The sequence below is a fragment of the Fukomys damarensis genome, unplaced genomic scaffold, assembly GCF_012274545.1.
Source record: "Fukomys damarensis isolate Sample0158 unplaced genomic scaffold, DMR_v1.0_HiC HiC_scaffold_28, whole genome shotgun sequence".
In the NCBI taxonomy this organism is placed as follows: Eukaryota; Metazoa; Chordata; class Mammalia; order Rodentia; family Bathyergidae; genus Fukomys; species Fukomys damarensis.
Window position 1 is genome coordinate 8,529,969 of NW_022900940.1, and position 16,346 is coordinate 8,546,314.

The window sequence follows — 16,346 nt, forward strand, 5'->3', positions numbered from 1 at the left end:
GAAAAAAATGTGAGAGAATGAAAAGATGAAAATAAAGTGTTTGTAGATGGGGAGGGGAGGAGGGGGTGAAGGGAGGGCAGAGGTAAGGGGAAAAAAATGAGAATCAAGACTTGCCATGTAAAGGTACATGATCCCAACAATGAATGTAACTGTACTGTATCCCTAAATGTACCAATAAACTCAATTAAAAAAAAAAAAGAATATAGTTCAGATTTGACTCCCACCTACTTGCTGTACAACTTTGGCCAAATTGTTTAAACACTGGAACCCGTTATCCCAACTTTGAGTGGAGATACTATGTATTATGGGTGTGGATTGGGAGGAGACAGGATACATCAGTTAGGGATAAGTGTATCCTGCATTTACTCTTTCTACTTCCTTTCATCTCATCCTTTGTATTTAGCAACATTTTGAGAGTAACCAAGAATCTTTTTACTGACTAGGGTATGCCTGAGAGGTTTTTTTCCTAATAAACTCTTCTTTTTTTCTAGAATTATCTATCTCAAATACTCACTTCTGCAAAAACTCTCATGGCCAATATGTACATGAGTAAACAAGGTTGTATTCCAAGGATGGTTTATACAGGAAGTTGATCAGATTTGGTCTATGGATATCATTGTTGACTCATAGCTTCCCATTTCACTTGGCATCCTATACATCAGGCTACAAAACACGCCTATGTCTTTGATCATCCCCTTGATTTCCTTCACCATTTTTTTTGCTTGCCCACACATCAATGGTATAAATTAAGAAAGTGCCAGATGAGAAGAGAAGGTAGGTGTATTTCTAAATGATACCAACATCTCTCCTCTCGAAGGCTCTATGATCAGATAATATATAATTCTTATCAAAGCATACAAAGCTCTTTGTTATTTGATTTCTTCCCATTTTCCCACTTTTGTCTGATCAAATCTTTTACTGCCTGCTGACCATTACAAGTTATTTGTATGTTCCCAAGTTTCCAGGAATTGGTATATATGACTTCTTTTAGATATTTTTCTTTACCTTTACTCCAGGATGGGTGCTGCTCATCCTTTGCTTCAGCCTGATTAGCATTAGTATTTTTGCTAGCTTCTTTTCCTCTAAGACTTCTCTGAGTCCTTATTCAAGATTGTTTAGAGACTTTTTCTACTTTTCTTTGATCAGTATATTTATTTCTATTTTAGCATTTCTCATATTGCATTGTGAGTCTGCATTTTAGTAAAATGATTAATATGAAAATAAAGCAATGATACAAATCCTCAGTGCTATAGAGAATATGAAAAAGTCACCTCATCTATGCATGGTAATGAGAATGGGAGGATAAAATGGCAGTTTCATGGTTTCCTAAATACCTGAACATGTGACTACATGCAACCCAGGGATTGTATTTTTGGCCACTTATTCCAGAGAAATGGAAATGCTCACAAAGAACATTTTATATGAATATTTATAGCATTATTAATACAATTAGTACAACATTGAAACAATCCTTCAAGAGATGAATGGTTAAACATGGGTATGTTATTTATTGGTGCACATGACAACCTGGATGTTGTGAAATAATTTCTAGATAATTGTGCATAGTGAAAAAATTGTCTGAAAAGCTTGCATGCCATAGGATCCATTTACATAACCTTATTGAAATAACAAGATTATGGAAATAGAGAATAAATTAATGGTGACCAGTGGTTACCCAATGGGATAGCTGGTTTAAATGTAGGAGGGAACCAAATTTGGTTATAAAAGGACATTGTATAAAGTATCTTCCTTTTGATGGAACTTCTTTGTCTCACTACATCAAAGTTAGTATCTTGGTCATGATATTATAAGATATTGGCATTGGCAAAAATTGAAGGATACAGATGTTTTCTCTGTATTTCTCTGTATAACTGTGTATATATGTGCATAAATATATATATATATACATGACAATAGTGGTACAATAGTTGCACAATTCTGGAAGAGACGGCCATGTTTGTGTTCATCTGGGAGAGATGGCTGTAGTCCTGCTTGCTACCCAATGTAGAATTTGTAAACAAAAAAAAAATTTGCCAAACACTTCTGTTTGTAGACCAAATTGGTTGCAAAAAACCATTTATGAACTGAAGTACCTCTGTATTTCCAAATAAAATATGATTCATGGTATCAATCTAGTTGGTTCCATGATAAAGTTACAGATAAACTGTTATGATAATGCAGAGAAAGGGTACTACACCCACTCTCAGAGGCTAAAATGCCATAGATTTGGGTCTTGAAGAGAGAGTAGACATTAGGAACAAGAGGAGGAAAGTTCTGTCAAGCTGAAACAGTCTAATATCAAGATTGTCTGGGGGTAGTGGTCAGATCATAGGATCTTTCTTATTCTTGAAGACACTGTTATTCTTGTCTCTCTGCTGCATGTTAGAGTATCTGTAGTTAAGGCTCTCCAGAGAAAAAGGGCCAATAGGAAAGAGGTAGATAAATGGATAAATAGACAGATCCAGTAGGTAGATGATATAGAGACACTCCACATATGTGTGAGTGAATGTTGATACATGTATTGATAAGTTAGTGTGTGTGTGTGTGTGTGTGTGTGTGTGTATACACAGGCGCATGCAAAAAAGAGAGACATTTTTACTTTGGAAATTGGCTCACAAAATAATTAAGGTCAAGAAGTCCTGCAATACACCACCTACAGACTGGAAGCCAGGAAGGCCAATGGGTAAAATCAGTTCAAGTTCAAAAGCCTGTGCAGTAAAGGCCTGATTTCTGGTGGCAGAAGGAGATGGATATTTGAGCTCCAACAAACAGAGAAAAAATATGTCTGCCTTCTACCCTTTGGTTGTGTTTAGCCCACAAGGCCTGGTTGTACACATCCACACTAAGGAGCTTAGTCTTCTTTCATAAGTACTGCTTCAGATGTTAATCTCTTCTGGAAATACACCATAAATATATGTAGAAATATTGTTTATTGGCTACTTGGGCATTCTTTAGCCCAGCCAAATTTACATATGAAAGTAACCATTGCACTCAGAACATATGCGAATGGGGCTTAATGACCTCTTGGTGAAAGAAGTTATGAGTTAGACTAATTTTTGAAAGCATGAAATTTACTTTTGATTGATCATAACCTATCCCTCAAATGAGATAAATGAACGTGCACATAACTTAAGCAGCATCCTGTGTGTGAAGCAATGTGTAGGGTGTGTATGATCAGCATGGTTGGCCAGTCCATCTCCAGCTGTCCTCATTCTCCAGTACCCAGCATACTACACAGGATGGTCTCTTGGCTCTTTCTGGAGGGAAGAAACCTAGGATTGTGGAAGGAGGAAAGCACTTAGTTAGATGACAGTGTTTAGATAGCCAGTTTACCAATATAAAAAATATCTGTGTGCAAGGCGCAAAAGTAGATATTGAGTATTACCTGTTTATAATGAAATGATCTTATTACTTTATATTAGATGTGTTATGCTTAGAGTATTAAGCAAACATAAAATGTAGTAAAGGAAATGAGTCATGAAAATCCTAAACTCTTAATTAAGATGCATAATTGTAACTAAAATGGTCAGGTGATACTCATTTTTACTGTCTGGCATTCATTCATTCATTTAAAAGACAGTGGCAGAAAGCTATTTATGAAAAAGCACTAGTGCGGCCCTAGTGTATTTACATTCACACACATGTGCACAAATTTAGGTAAGCACATGCATATGTGTAAATGCCCTTGATTTCTCTTAATCCAGTGTCTGCCTGTTCAGGGTAAGATTCCTCCGTGTCTGTGATTGTCTGCTTCCTGTCCTGAACATTCCTTGACCATGTCTTGCAAAATTGCTTTGTATTTTAAGATAGGTTTTGCTTTTTAACTCTGAACATATGTATGCTGGGAATATAGAGGGGGATTGGTATTCATGTTATAAAAACACCTTTTAGTGTCATATGTCGAAAATACAGAAAGAGAAAACCATGGCAAACCTCGGTTTCCCCATCAACTCATTGCACTTAATCTCAGGTTGGAGCTAAGACGTGTAGTTCGTTGGGAACACAGCCCCTTAGACAGGTCCCTGGAGAGTTAGGGCAGACTTCTGTTCTAATAAGCTCAATACACTGTCTCTGCCTTATGGATAGAACCGGTATTTCATACACGTCTCTGCTATTTTGTATCCTATCAGCTTTGTCCACATCCATTCCAATTTTAGACAAAAAAATTGAGTTGGGGTGAAGTACATTATGTTGTATTTTCCAAAAGAATAATCTGAAATAACAACGCATTCTACATTGTTATGTGTATTCCCTTTTTTTACCCAAGTCTTACATAGGATAGTTTGTTGCTCATTACATGTTTGCAGCGATGCAGATAATACATACAAAAATCATAGATTTGTGAAAGCCCACAGCTGAAGTAGAAATTTTCATTACTATTTACATTCATTTAAATATTACATCTCACTATTAACAAACTTCTCAGTAACCACTGCTCCACTGTCAATTTCTATGATATCGTCTTTTTTACATTCCATATATGAGTGAGATCATGCAGTACTTGTGTTTCTTTCCATGCCTTTTTGTTTTTTTCTTTCTTGTTTTGTTCTTTTTCATCAGCTCTAGGAATTGATCCCAGGGCCTTTGCATGGAGCCACATCCTCAAAGTTTTTTGCTTTTTATTTTTTTACTTTTTTTAAGAGTAGGAAAAATTTATTGAGAGAAAGGTAGATTCTGTTTAAGAGAGACAGAAGGGAGACCAGAAAGTGGGTTGCCTCTTTTCATTATGGATTTTGTGACAGAGTCTCGCTAAATTGCCCAGGCAAACTCCAAGATCTTCCTTTCTTAGCCTCCTAACTGCTGAGATTACAGGTGTGTACCACCACTGCGTGGGGCTTATTCTTAGTTTTGAAAGAAATGGTGCGCGATTACTTTATATGTACCTTAGGTCTTCTTTTTAATCTTTTGTGGCCATTCTTTTTCGCCTCTTGTTTTCTAATATCCCACTACTGCTATCAAGAATGAGAGAGAGAGAGAGAGAGAGAGAGAGAGAGAGAGAGAGAGAGAACTGGATTTTGTTAGTATTGTCCCAGAAGGGAGTTAGTTATCACAACTTGTTTTCTTTTTATTCTACTGCTAGTTATTTACAATTTATACAGGAATCAGAGAGATTACTTTATTTTAGGATTTCCCCTAAGACAAAATACCTGGTAACCATAGCAACATTGCCGCAAAATCTCTTGAATCCATGACAAAATGTGGCTAGCAATGCTTAGTACAGTTTCCCAAGGCAAATGTTGCTGTGATGAGTGACTAAAACAATAGAAGCTGTTCTTGTTGCCATAGAAACAGACCTTTCCATCTGAGTGGTTCCATCGCAGGATTCACATCTAAAGCTTTGCAAAGGTATGCTGTTCTTAACTTCCCTACTGGTTAGCACTCACTGCCAGACTAACACTGCGGAGATGACTGGCATGGGAAAACAATGGGGGGCAATCTTTCATTGCCATGGCAACCCAAGTTTTCAGTGATTTGCCTTGATGGCAAGTTAAAAGAGCTGTGTAGCAGATGTCTATAGTACCGAAATCAAATGATATTAAAAAGTAGAAATATGACAAGTTCTAAGGAACTTAAAATGCATACCTTTGGAGTCTAATGATGGCTATATTTTCTGAAAAAAATATGCTTCGCAATACATTAGTGAATCACGATTTAGATCATGAAATCCTGCAAACAAAATATGCTTTATCTTCCTGGAAAGAAATTTATATAAAATGCAAAGAAGTTTCTTAAACAAAATAGAAGGCTCTGAGTTTTTGAAGACTTTTATTTGAGAGTCTTTTGAAGGGAAGTGCTGCTCTGTTAGAGAATGTTAGATAATCTTGAGTGAAGTAACTGACACATTTGCAACTAACCATGTATCTGTAAGAAATTTCATCAGTAAATCATTCATCAAAATATTGGATTAGTAAAACTATGATAAGGTGGGAACCCTTTCTTTTTATTTTTCCATCTTACTCTAACCCATACAATGTGTACTTACTAAATTCCACTAGAGAATATAAGCAAAGTATAATTTTACTACATATGAAATGACTGTATGATTGCAGTTTCCATAGGTCACACCTGTATTTGTATTCTTCTTTCTTATAGACACTTTGTGTTCATCAACGAGGGGCAGATCGCAGTGTCACTTCATGTCATACTCAAGTGAGAGATGCTGAATAAGTTATACAGTAACTTACTTATCAAATAGGCACGTACAAACTCCACGGAGCTCTGAGATGAGGCGAAAATAAATGAAAATAGGGCTTAAATCCTGTGAAATGTGCATAAGGTAAATGTGTAGTAGATGCTTAGGATAGCTGGTACAGCATAAATTATAGAAAGAGAATCTAGGCAGTTATGAGTATGAGCTATTGGCCACCTAGTAGTATTGATCTAGATAAAATATTTTATAAATAAGCAAGGAACTGTTAATGATTAATTTTAGTACTAGTTCTTACATTTACTAGCTGTACAGTATTAACATTGTGCAAGCAACCCAACCTCAAAACTTCAATAAAGTAGAGATAATCATCCTTAAACTATCAAGTTGCTGTGAAGGTTTAATAAAATTGTTAGCATCTAATTATCTAAAATAGTGACTGGACCACAGTGAGGACTCAATAAAAGTTAGGTAGTTCTACTCTTTGTTTTTGTAGAAGTCAAAGGTCAAGTAACAATGAATCACTTATTCCCTCTTCAATAATAGCAGAAACCTATAGAGGCAGCATTCAGTAACATTGTAGCCAGGAAGACATGGCTTAAATAATACAAGTATTATTACTGTTCTCACCATCAGAAACGTACCCTGAGGATGAAAAAGAGTCATTACTTCTCAAACAAAATTGTATGTTTCCTTGGAAGGAAGTATGAAAAGTTTAGAAAAGGCGAGAGCTGAACTCCTTTGGCTTGCTATTAATAAAGAAGTAGTTATAGCTGATAGTATGCACCTGATCTTCAGACTTTTATTTTTTTAATGCATTCTTTTTGTGATGGCTCCTTTCTACGACTTCCCAGGATCAACCTGTTCAAAGTTGTCAGGAGCCCCAATCATATTCATTCCATCAAACAAGTATAATAAGCCCGGCGAAAATGAGGCTTGATTTTAATTTGGCAACTTTGAAAGGAAAGCAATAATGGAATATGAAATGAAGAAAGTACTGATCATTAGCATTAATAAAATCATTAAACTTTCAGTTAGAAATGTGGAGGAGGCTTTAGACTTATGAAAAATTTCTAAGTGAATTGGCTCATAAGCAACAGAAATTTCTTTCTCACAGTCCTGCAGACTGTGTAGTTCAAGATCAAGGTGCTGACAGATTGATTTTGTGCCTGGTGAGGGCCTGACTCATTGCTTGTAGGTGGCACTTTCTCTCTGTATTTTCACGTGGTGGAAGGGGTAAAGCAGCTCTCTTTTATGAAGGAATGAATCCCATTCCTAATGGCCTGGCCCGGTGACCCAGTCCCCTCCAAAAGCCCCAGCTCCTACCAGCACCACACTGGGGGCTAATATTTCAACTATGAATTTTGGAGGATGCAATAATTCAGATGAAAGCAGTCTTCTGGCTCATTCAAATAACTTATTAGTACTTACTGCATTTAGGACTGTGATTCTACAGTTAGTTTTGAAATAGGAGGCTCTAGTGTTTTCTTGGACACATTTGACTCTGTCTGGGTGGGACGATGGCTGACCCAAGTTATATTCTGTCTCCAGCAGTGTGGGTATATCAGAAGCCAGAGAAGGAATGGGTAATAAGATGGACAAAAATGATTCCTTCGTTCCAGGTAACTTCCTATTCCCCTTTCCATGCTTGCTATGCATGTCCTAGGGTGAGGACACTAGGACCATGGACAACTTTGGGTTTTTATAGCAACTTCTTGTTATTTTTCCATAAGCTAGCTCAAATTGAGTTTTGATCTAATTAGCAAAGAATGTATTAACATAATTGTGGAACACAATTGTGGAACTTGTTTCTTTCATGACCAAATTACCTCTCCCAAAAAGAAATGAAAACTTCAACTTCTATTTACTCCTTATAAAAGAATGTCAGACAAAAATGGTTCTTAGATTTTTAAAAGAAGGTCTTAGTACAGGCATGTGACTACTCTTCATGCACTTGTAGAGGTGAATAGATCCTTTTCCTTTTCAAAATTAGTTTTTGTATTGCCTAGTATTGCCATAGTGAGTAATTTAAGCAGTTGCAGCAGAAGGGAAAATTTATTCCTACTGATTGATCCTAGGACATTTCCTACATGTCTAATTAATTAGCATGCTGGTGCATATTTTACTCGTATTTTTATGAAACATATTCCCTAATTCCCTTCTTTCTCCTTCTCTCTCTCTCTCTCTCTCTCTCTCTCTTTCTATGTCTCAATACTGATGTTGGCTCCTAATTTGTTTTCTTTCCATATCTACATCAGTTTCCTTTCGTCTGGTTTCTGCACCTCAATTTTTCCCTAGGAAGCTCTTTCTCATTCCTTGCAGTACTGGTGATAGTGCTGATTCATGTACTCTATCTGGCCATTGTTTTCCACTTTGCATTTTTAGGTAATTCCTTCAGACTAGTAAATTATGCCACATTCTCTACAAAACTGCCTTCTTATTGTAAATACAGCTTTACTGTTTGGAAACAAAGAATGCCAGTAAATCTTTTCTCACTAAAAAAAACTTACCTGCCAATCTATAATTCTGATTTATCATTGAGTGGACAACTGGATACTGTATTTTGATTAATCTGTACTTTGTATTTTTTTTAATCTCATTATTTTACATTTTATATTTTGATTTTGCTTTGATTCTATTTTCAGAATTTATAAAATCATTTTCTCTAAGTTTTTTAAACATGGTAGAATTAAATAAATAAAGCATAGCCACCTCCAGTTTTTGAATTTACTGTATGGTTTAATACTTTTTGATGAGTTATTTTTGAGAATATTCAAAATCTTGAAGAGGCTTAAAATGCAATGAAATTTCATAACATTAGTTTCAGGACAGTACCAAAATAATCTAAAGTAGACCTCTTTAAAATTATTTAAAATATTATAAAACTATTAATATGATTTTCTGATAGCTAGTTTTTCATATAAAAATCTCTTATCCAGAATTAGTCAGTTCATGTAAATTTACATTAGTGTTCTTCCTGTTTTCATACTATCCCATGAATATTGATTTCATATAATCATGTATTTATAAATATCTATCACTTAAAGAATTTATTTTTCTAAGTAATTAAATATTATAATAACATTTAAAGATAAAAATGGATGAAATGCATTTTATTTTGACAGAACTGTGGATGCTTGGCAGGGGGTGTATATTTATGAATGCAAGTTTGTGTACAGGTGAATAATTTTTTATTTATAAACATCTGACTTCTTCAAATAACTTCCTGTGTAGTGGTCTTGTGTTATACTTGTTTCTGATTTTATCCCTTAATTTCTCCTTTGAGATGAGCTTTTACATGATAGGGGTTGTCGATTATTTTAATTCTTATGGAGAATTTTGGTGCTACCCATAAGTATACAATATTTAATCCTCATGTATTCGTAATCCGTAAGCAAGGACCAGCAAACAATAGCTAACCTTCTATCAGTTTTATCATCTCCTTCCACCACTTTTGTACCATTTGAAGCCAGTTCTAGACATACATATTTCCTCTCTAATGTATGTATTTGTTAAATTACAGAATGCCCCTCATCTTGTAACATAGGCCCAGCATCATTTCCACATCTAATAACAAGGGGGGCTTCCATTTCTGGTTATTGTGAAGTAGCTAATATTGGACCTACTCTAGCCGGACATTTAGTTCAGTGGTTTGGTGGCCTGCCTTGCAAGCGCAAGGACCCGAATTCAATCCCTGGTACCAAAAAAAAAAAACAAAAAAAAACAAAAAAAAAACATATATATGTGTGTGTGTGTGTCTGTGTGTGTGTGTGTGTCTGTGTGTGTATGTATGTATATGTGTGTATATATGTGTATATATGTATTTGTGTGTATATGTGTGTGTATATGCATATGTGTGTATATATGTTTGTGTATATGTATACATGTGTGTGTGCATATATATATATATATATATATATATATTAGACCTACTCTCTTATGGAAATAATTATTAGCTCTAGACAAACATAGGAACAAAAACTGCTGAAAGATATTAAAAAGGCATCAGAGGCAGAGAGAAATAAGCCTAAATACAGTATTTTGAATGCGAGAAGTAAATTTGGTAAAATCAAAAACATGTTTATCCAGTGCTAAACTCTCCAGCCTGTGTGAACACAAGAGACAAGGGTGCTAGGTGGTCTTGAATACTCAGTCGGATATTGGAGAGTGGCACAACTAGAGTGATTAAAAGTTGAAAAGTAGAAAATATTTTTTAAAAGAAGAGGAACCCCACAAATCTGTATGTCAATTCTCTAATTTATTGTTGAAGTATAATTGGGCAGAGCAAGACTCCAAGGAGCCCAGAATAAAGCAACAAATGCAAAGCTAAAGTGTGAACAAAACTTTGATTAGCTTCCATACTAGAGAGGGAGAGTTTTGTGTTGACGTTCTGTCACGGTGGAGGGGCTGAATGTAAGGGTGATATGTTTGAAATAAAATTAGCAGCAAAGGTCATGCCTGCATATTGAGAGCAAAATAAAAAATAACATGACTCTCACAAAGACCAGTAAAAGATTTTACAAGATGAAAATGGCTCCCCAATATATAAATGTGTGTTAAAAATGATGCCAAGAAGGAAAGAAAAATCTAGTATCACAACAGCCTTCCATTTCTAATATCATAATGATATAAAAATTACAATAACTATGAAAAATTAGGATTGAACACCCATATTCAAGAGCAAAAAGAGTCAATTAAAACCAATCCAAAGATGGATCAAGTATAAAAAAGGCTTTGTATTATTATGAGGTTAAATAATTTATAGAAAGAATAAATAAAACAAGTAAAGGGGTAGGATTTTTAGGAGAATGTTTAAAAATAAAGCAATTTAGAAATCCTAGGGCCAGGGATTTAGCGCAGTGGCACCACACTGCCTTGTAAGTGCAAGATCCTGAGTTTGACCCCTGGTATAAAAAAAAAAAAAAGAAATCCTAGAACAGAAACAGCAGTATGTGAAATCATTCAAAACATCATTGTCTGGGACTGTAACTAGTTTGGATATAATCTAACAAAGAAGCAATGAACTTGATGTAATAGAAAAGTGACAGATTAGGTAGTTTTATTGAAATTCACAAATCTGACTAATGTACAAATTAAAATCAAAAACAAATATACTCATAAAAATAATGTTCATGAGGTAAAAAGAATTATTTTACAAGTCAAGATCTTTCCTTTATTTCTCCCAATTTTTTCTATGTGGTTACCCCGTTTAGTCTTTATGCATAAAATCTACTAGTCATGCCTCTGTTAACATCTTCCTCTAGGGTTCTTACCAAGTCAGTCTCACTTTGAAGATTATTTTTTCATTCAGCTTCTTTTTGCCAATTAACTTTTTTCTCTTTCCCCAAATAGGCTCACCTTTATTAGATGAATAAGATCCCTGATGAAAAAATGAATAGACCAACCTATTTTAATTTAAACACAATTGTTCTTCTAGTTTCTCAATTAAATTCAGCATGTTTTTTCACTGCTAAACGGTGAGTTTTCTCTTGGCATCAAATAGGTTAGGAACAAAGGGAAATTTTCATCGTCTCATCCTCAGGAGATTTAATTTTCCTAGAAAGAATAAGATTTACGTGAGAAAACCTTTCTGACTGCTTATGCGATACCACCTTCTTTCTTTTCTGTTATCAGAACCTGCTGTTTTTTGTTTTTTTAAAACAGCAACATGTACCATTTTAGCAGTAAACAGTGGCTGCTCTAAACTGCTCTCTTGTCTATGCCTCTCTTACTGGCCTGATAGAATTTTTTACTGCGACTTACAGCCATATGAATCTCTCAGGGCCATGGAATTTAAGGAGAAATCCAGGTGTCTTGCAGCAAAGGTTTTACTTCCTCATAAGAACACCACTTGCTTCCTACGTTTCAATACAGTGGTGATATTTGGAACTTGTAGCTATGAGGCAATAAACCTAGTAAAAACAAAACAAAAACTAGAAAAGCCAACTTGTCAAGAAGCATGGGTAAATGGAAGAGGCTAAGTTACTGATAACTTCGTTAAACTTTTGAACAAGATTTTAACCTCCTATTTCTGGATGTTAATTTTAAGTGAAATAACTGTAGTTCTAGTTATAATAACTGTTAGATTATATTTTTAAGCCTGCTGACCCAGAAGTCCTTAACCAATCTAGCCCATATACATGAAACAGTTTAAGAACAACCCAGGGAAAATAATACTATACTATGGATAATCCAATTTAATACATTATTATATTTGTAAGTCAGAAAAAGCACTATGTGAGCCTTGCCTTAAATGATCAAGAATTGTACTGATTCTTCAACATTTCCCAGCTGAGAAAGAATGAACAGTACAGTGAAGTAAAATGAAAATTATTTTCTAACTTTCTATTTTTTGCAGAAGTTGAATTTACTGGCTAATAATGTCCTATGTATTTACGTTACTTTTGCTTTCATTATCCCTAGTAAATGTGGAAAAGTGAATTAATAGAATATATATTTTTTTTTTCAACAGTTTCAGAGTTGGAAAAGGGTATTTTGAGCCCTATACATTTCTACTGTTAAACTCCCTCTACACAATCTTTGTTAAGTATTTGCTAAGATTTTTAAAAATTCCACTGGTGATAGGCATTGTAATCATCATGTTTTACCTTTTGCCACATAGCTGTTCTTTCCTTCTTTTGAAAAGAAATATGCTCTGTGTAGTTTCTTGCGAGTGATTTGAGTCATGTTCTATGGATTCACTCATAAACTATTCAAATAAAACTATTTTCCCTCCTTGAAGTTTTTTAAGAAAGGGATACATACAAATTATACCTGTTTATGAGATACCATCTAATGCTTTATTACATTTATGCTCAGGTATAATGTTTCAGCTAGAGTATAAATATTTATCACTCCAAACATTTATTATTTTACTGTGGTTAAAACATTCAAGATCCCCTCTTCAACCTTTTTTTTCTCTTCCACATACTGAATTCATTTCCTCTGAATATTTATCTAGTTGTGAGATTGCTAAGTCTTACAGTAGTTGTATTTTTTTCCCTCATTGAGTTTATTGGTACATTTTAGGCATACAGTACAGTTACATTCATCATTGGGATCTTTTTCCTTTACATCACAGGTCTTGGTTCTCATTTTTACCCCTTGTCCCTGTCCACCCTTCACCCCCTCTTCTCCTCCCCATTTACAAACTTTTTATTTCCATTTTTTAATTTTCTCCTATTTTTTTCTTTCTGTTATTACTTTTCTCTACCCTGCCCACTTTCCCTAAACCTTTAGCCCTTTTCTTCCTATTTCACATTGTCTTTTGTCTCATTAGGATCTTATGTACTATTATAGTTTGTTCACACCAGAGAAACGATTCGGTATTTACACATGTGTGACTTATTTATTTCACTTAGTAGTATATTCTCAATATGTATCAATTTTCCTATGAATGAATCTAATTTCTCATTCTTTATGGCTGAGTAGTGTTCCATTTTACAGAAAAACCACATCTTCTTTATCCCGTTTCCAACTGATGGGCAAATGGGCTATTTCTAAATTTTACCTATTACAAACTGTGAAGCTATAAACATAGATGCACATATATCACTGCAATATGATTTTAGTACTGGGAATTTAGCTCAGTGGTTCTGGTGCCTGCCTAGCAAACACAAGGGCCTCAGTTTGATCCCTGGTACTAAACAAAACAAAACAAAAATTAGCCCTCTTCTAGCTTTTTAAAAAATACATAGTATATTATCTTTAATTACCCCATCATGCAAGAGCACAGAACTTCTTCCTTCTACCTGACTGTACCTTGGTACTCATTGGTCCACCTTTTCTATCCTTTCCTCTAGGCTTCACTTCCAGCCTCTAGTAAGCAAACTGCCAGTCTCAGTTTCTATCAGATAAACATTTTTTAAGATCCTACATATACGTGAGTGTTTTTCTGTGCCTGGATTACTCAGCATATTTATCCCTAGTTCTAGCATCTCAAACCCCACTAAATTGTTGAGTACCTCCATAGAATATTTTATATCAACTGAACTATCCTCTATTCAATAGTTTTCTTAAGGTGACTCATCTTTTTTACTTAATTATTGCTTCACTCTAAGCAGCAACAAGCTTTACATAATTTTTTGATTTCTTCTTTTTGCTATGGTAGTAAAATCCAAACTGTTGATGCATATGCTCTTTGATCTGAAGTAAAAATTGTATTAAAAATTAAGAAAGGTGATATGATAATTTTTCCATGCATATTTTATATAAATATAATTCTACCTCAACTGGAAGGAGTTATTTTAATAATTTAAATAACTGCTATAAATTTATCTTACATGTAATAAATGTAAGCAACATGTTTTGATTACATTTATTTGCTATTAAAACTTTGCTTATATCAAGTCAATTAAATATATCTTAATGTACCATTTTTCAAATAAATATCATGGAATAATTTTAGTATTGTACAAATGAGAAAATTCTCTAAAGCTATGGTGCAGCAATTCAAACACAATCAACCATAACTTCATAGAGATCAATACATTGGAGTAACATGAGGAAAGTTATTTTTAATAAATTATGTGTATGCAAATTACAAATGCTCTTATTTTATTTTTAATTGACAAAATCATAAAATTTTACATATTATGGAATACCATGTAATGTTTTGATACATGTTTATTTTGAATAGTATTTAAATTAATTTCAACATATTCATCTCCTTAAAATGTTATTATTAATAAAATTTCCAAATAATTTTGGAATTTCATAGTATGTTATTGTTATCTATAGTTATCCTACTGTGAAATAGCATACGAGAATTTCTTGCATTTATCTGACTATAATTTAGTACTCATTGATCAACTTCTTGCCATCTATCTCCTTACCTTTCCAGTGCTCAACCCAGCCTGTTGTTGACCATTATTGTGCTCTCAACTTCAGGAAATCAGATTTCAGATTCTGTGTGTGACTATGATCATGTAGTACTTGTCCTCCTGTGCTTGCCTTATTTCACTTAACATACTCATCTCAAGTTTCATTCAGGTTGTCATGTATGATAAGAATTCATTCTTTTATAAGGCCTCGTAATCTTTCCTTGTGTATATATACCGTATTTTCTTATCCAGGGTTCACTTTATGGTTGTTTAGGTTGTTCCCATTTCTTGCCTATTGGGAAGAGTGCTACAATGAAGATGGGAGTACAAAATTCACTTTGATATACTGCTATCATCTCCGGCCATATACCTGGTAGTGGGATTGATGAATTATAGGATAGTTCTATTTTTACATTTTTTAAAGGAATCTCCATACTATTTTATGCATGGTTGAACTAATTTATATTCCTACCAACACTGTGGAAGGGTTTCTCTCTCTCCACATCCTCTCCAGCAATTATCTTTAGTCTTTTTGATAATAGCCATTTTGACTGAGGCGAGGTGGTTTTTATTTGCATTTCTCTGATACTTAACTGATGTCCAGCATTTTTTCATGTTCTGTGTTCCTTTTGGCCATTATTTGACTTGTAGGTTTTCTTTTGAGAAATATTTATTTAGGCATTTCCCATCTTTTTTTTCTTTTTATCGAGTTTATCGGTACAATCTAGGTATACAATATAGTTACATTCATTATTGGGATCCTGTACCTTTACATAATATAATAGGTCTTGGTTCTCATTTTTTTCCCCTGTCCCTGCCCTCCCTTCACCCCCTCCTCCCCTCCCCATTTAGAAACACTTTATTTCCATTTTTTCATTTTCTCATATTTTTTCCTCTCCCTTATTACCTTTCACCCACCCTTCCCACTTTCCCTACACCTTTAGCCCTTTACTTCCTATTTCACATTATTAATTATCTAATTAGGATCTTGTGTACTATTATAGTTTCTCACACCAGAAAAACTATTCAGTATTTCAGTTAAAGAAATCTATGTATGAACATTAAAAATAGCGAATCCTACAATAAAACTAAAAAGGAAAGTAAAAAAAGAAAAGGCAATGATGTAAGATTAAAATAATCCTTAATTCTGAAGAAGAAAATGGTCCCTGAACATATTTAAATTGCTTCTTGCTCTTGTAGTCTTATATTTATAGAATACTTCATTAGTTTCTGTAATCAAATCCACGTAGATATGGCCTTACATATTTAATACACTGTGTTACCCCTGTACAAATGGAAAAAAAATAACATTTCTAGACCAATATGGCTGTTAATTTCTGTACAATGCCAACTCAACACAGTAAATTGGGATAACT

The 16,346-nt window shown here is 34.2% G+C and overlaps 2 long non-coding RNA genes across 2 annotated transcripts in view; both read left to right on the top strand.

Annotated features, from left to right (window-relative positions):
- LOC104866134 overlaps positions 1-16,346 on the top strand; it is a 294,086-nt gene that overhangs the window by 174,342 nt on the left and 103,398 nt on the right. The gene's annotated exons all lie outside the window — the stretch shown is intronic.
- On the top strand, positions 5,284-9,296 carry LOC104866135. Its single transcript, XR_781347.1, has 3 exons — positions 5,284-5,346; positions 6,094-6,277; positions 9,274-9,296. It is a non-coding gene; the product is annotated as an uncharacterized LOC104866135 (long non-coding RNA).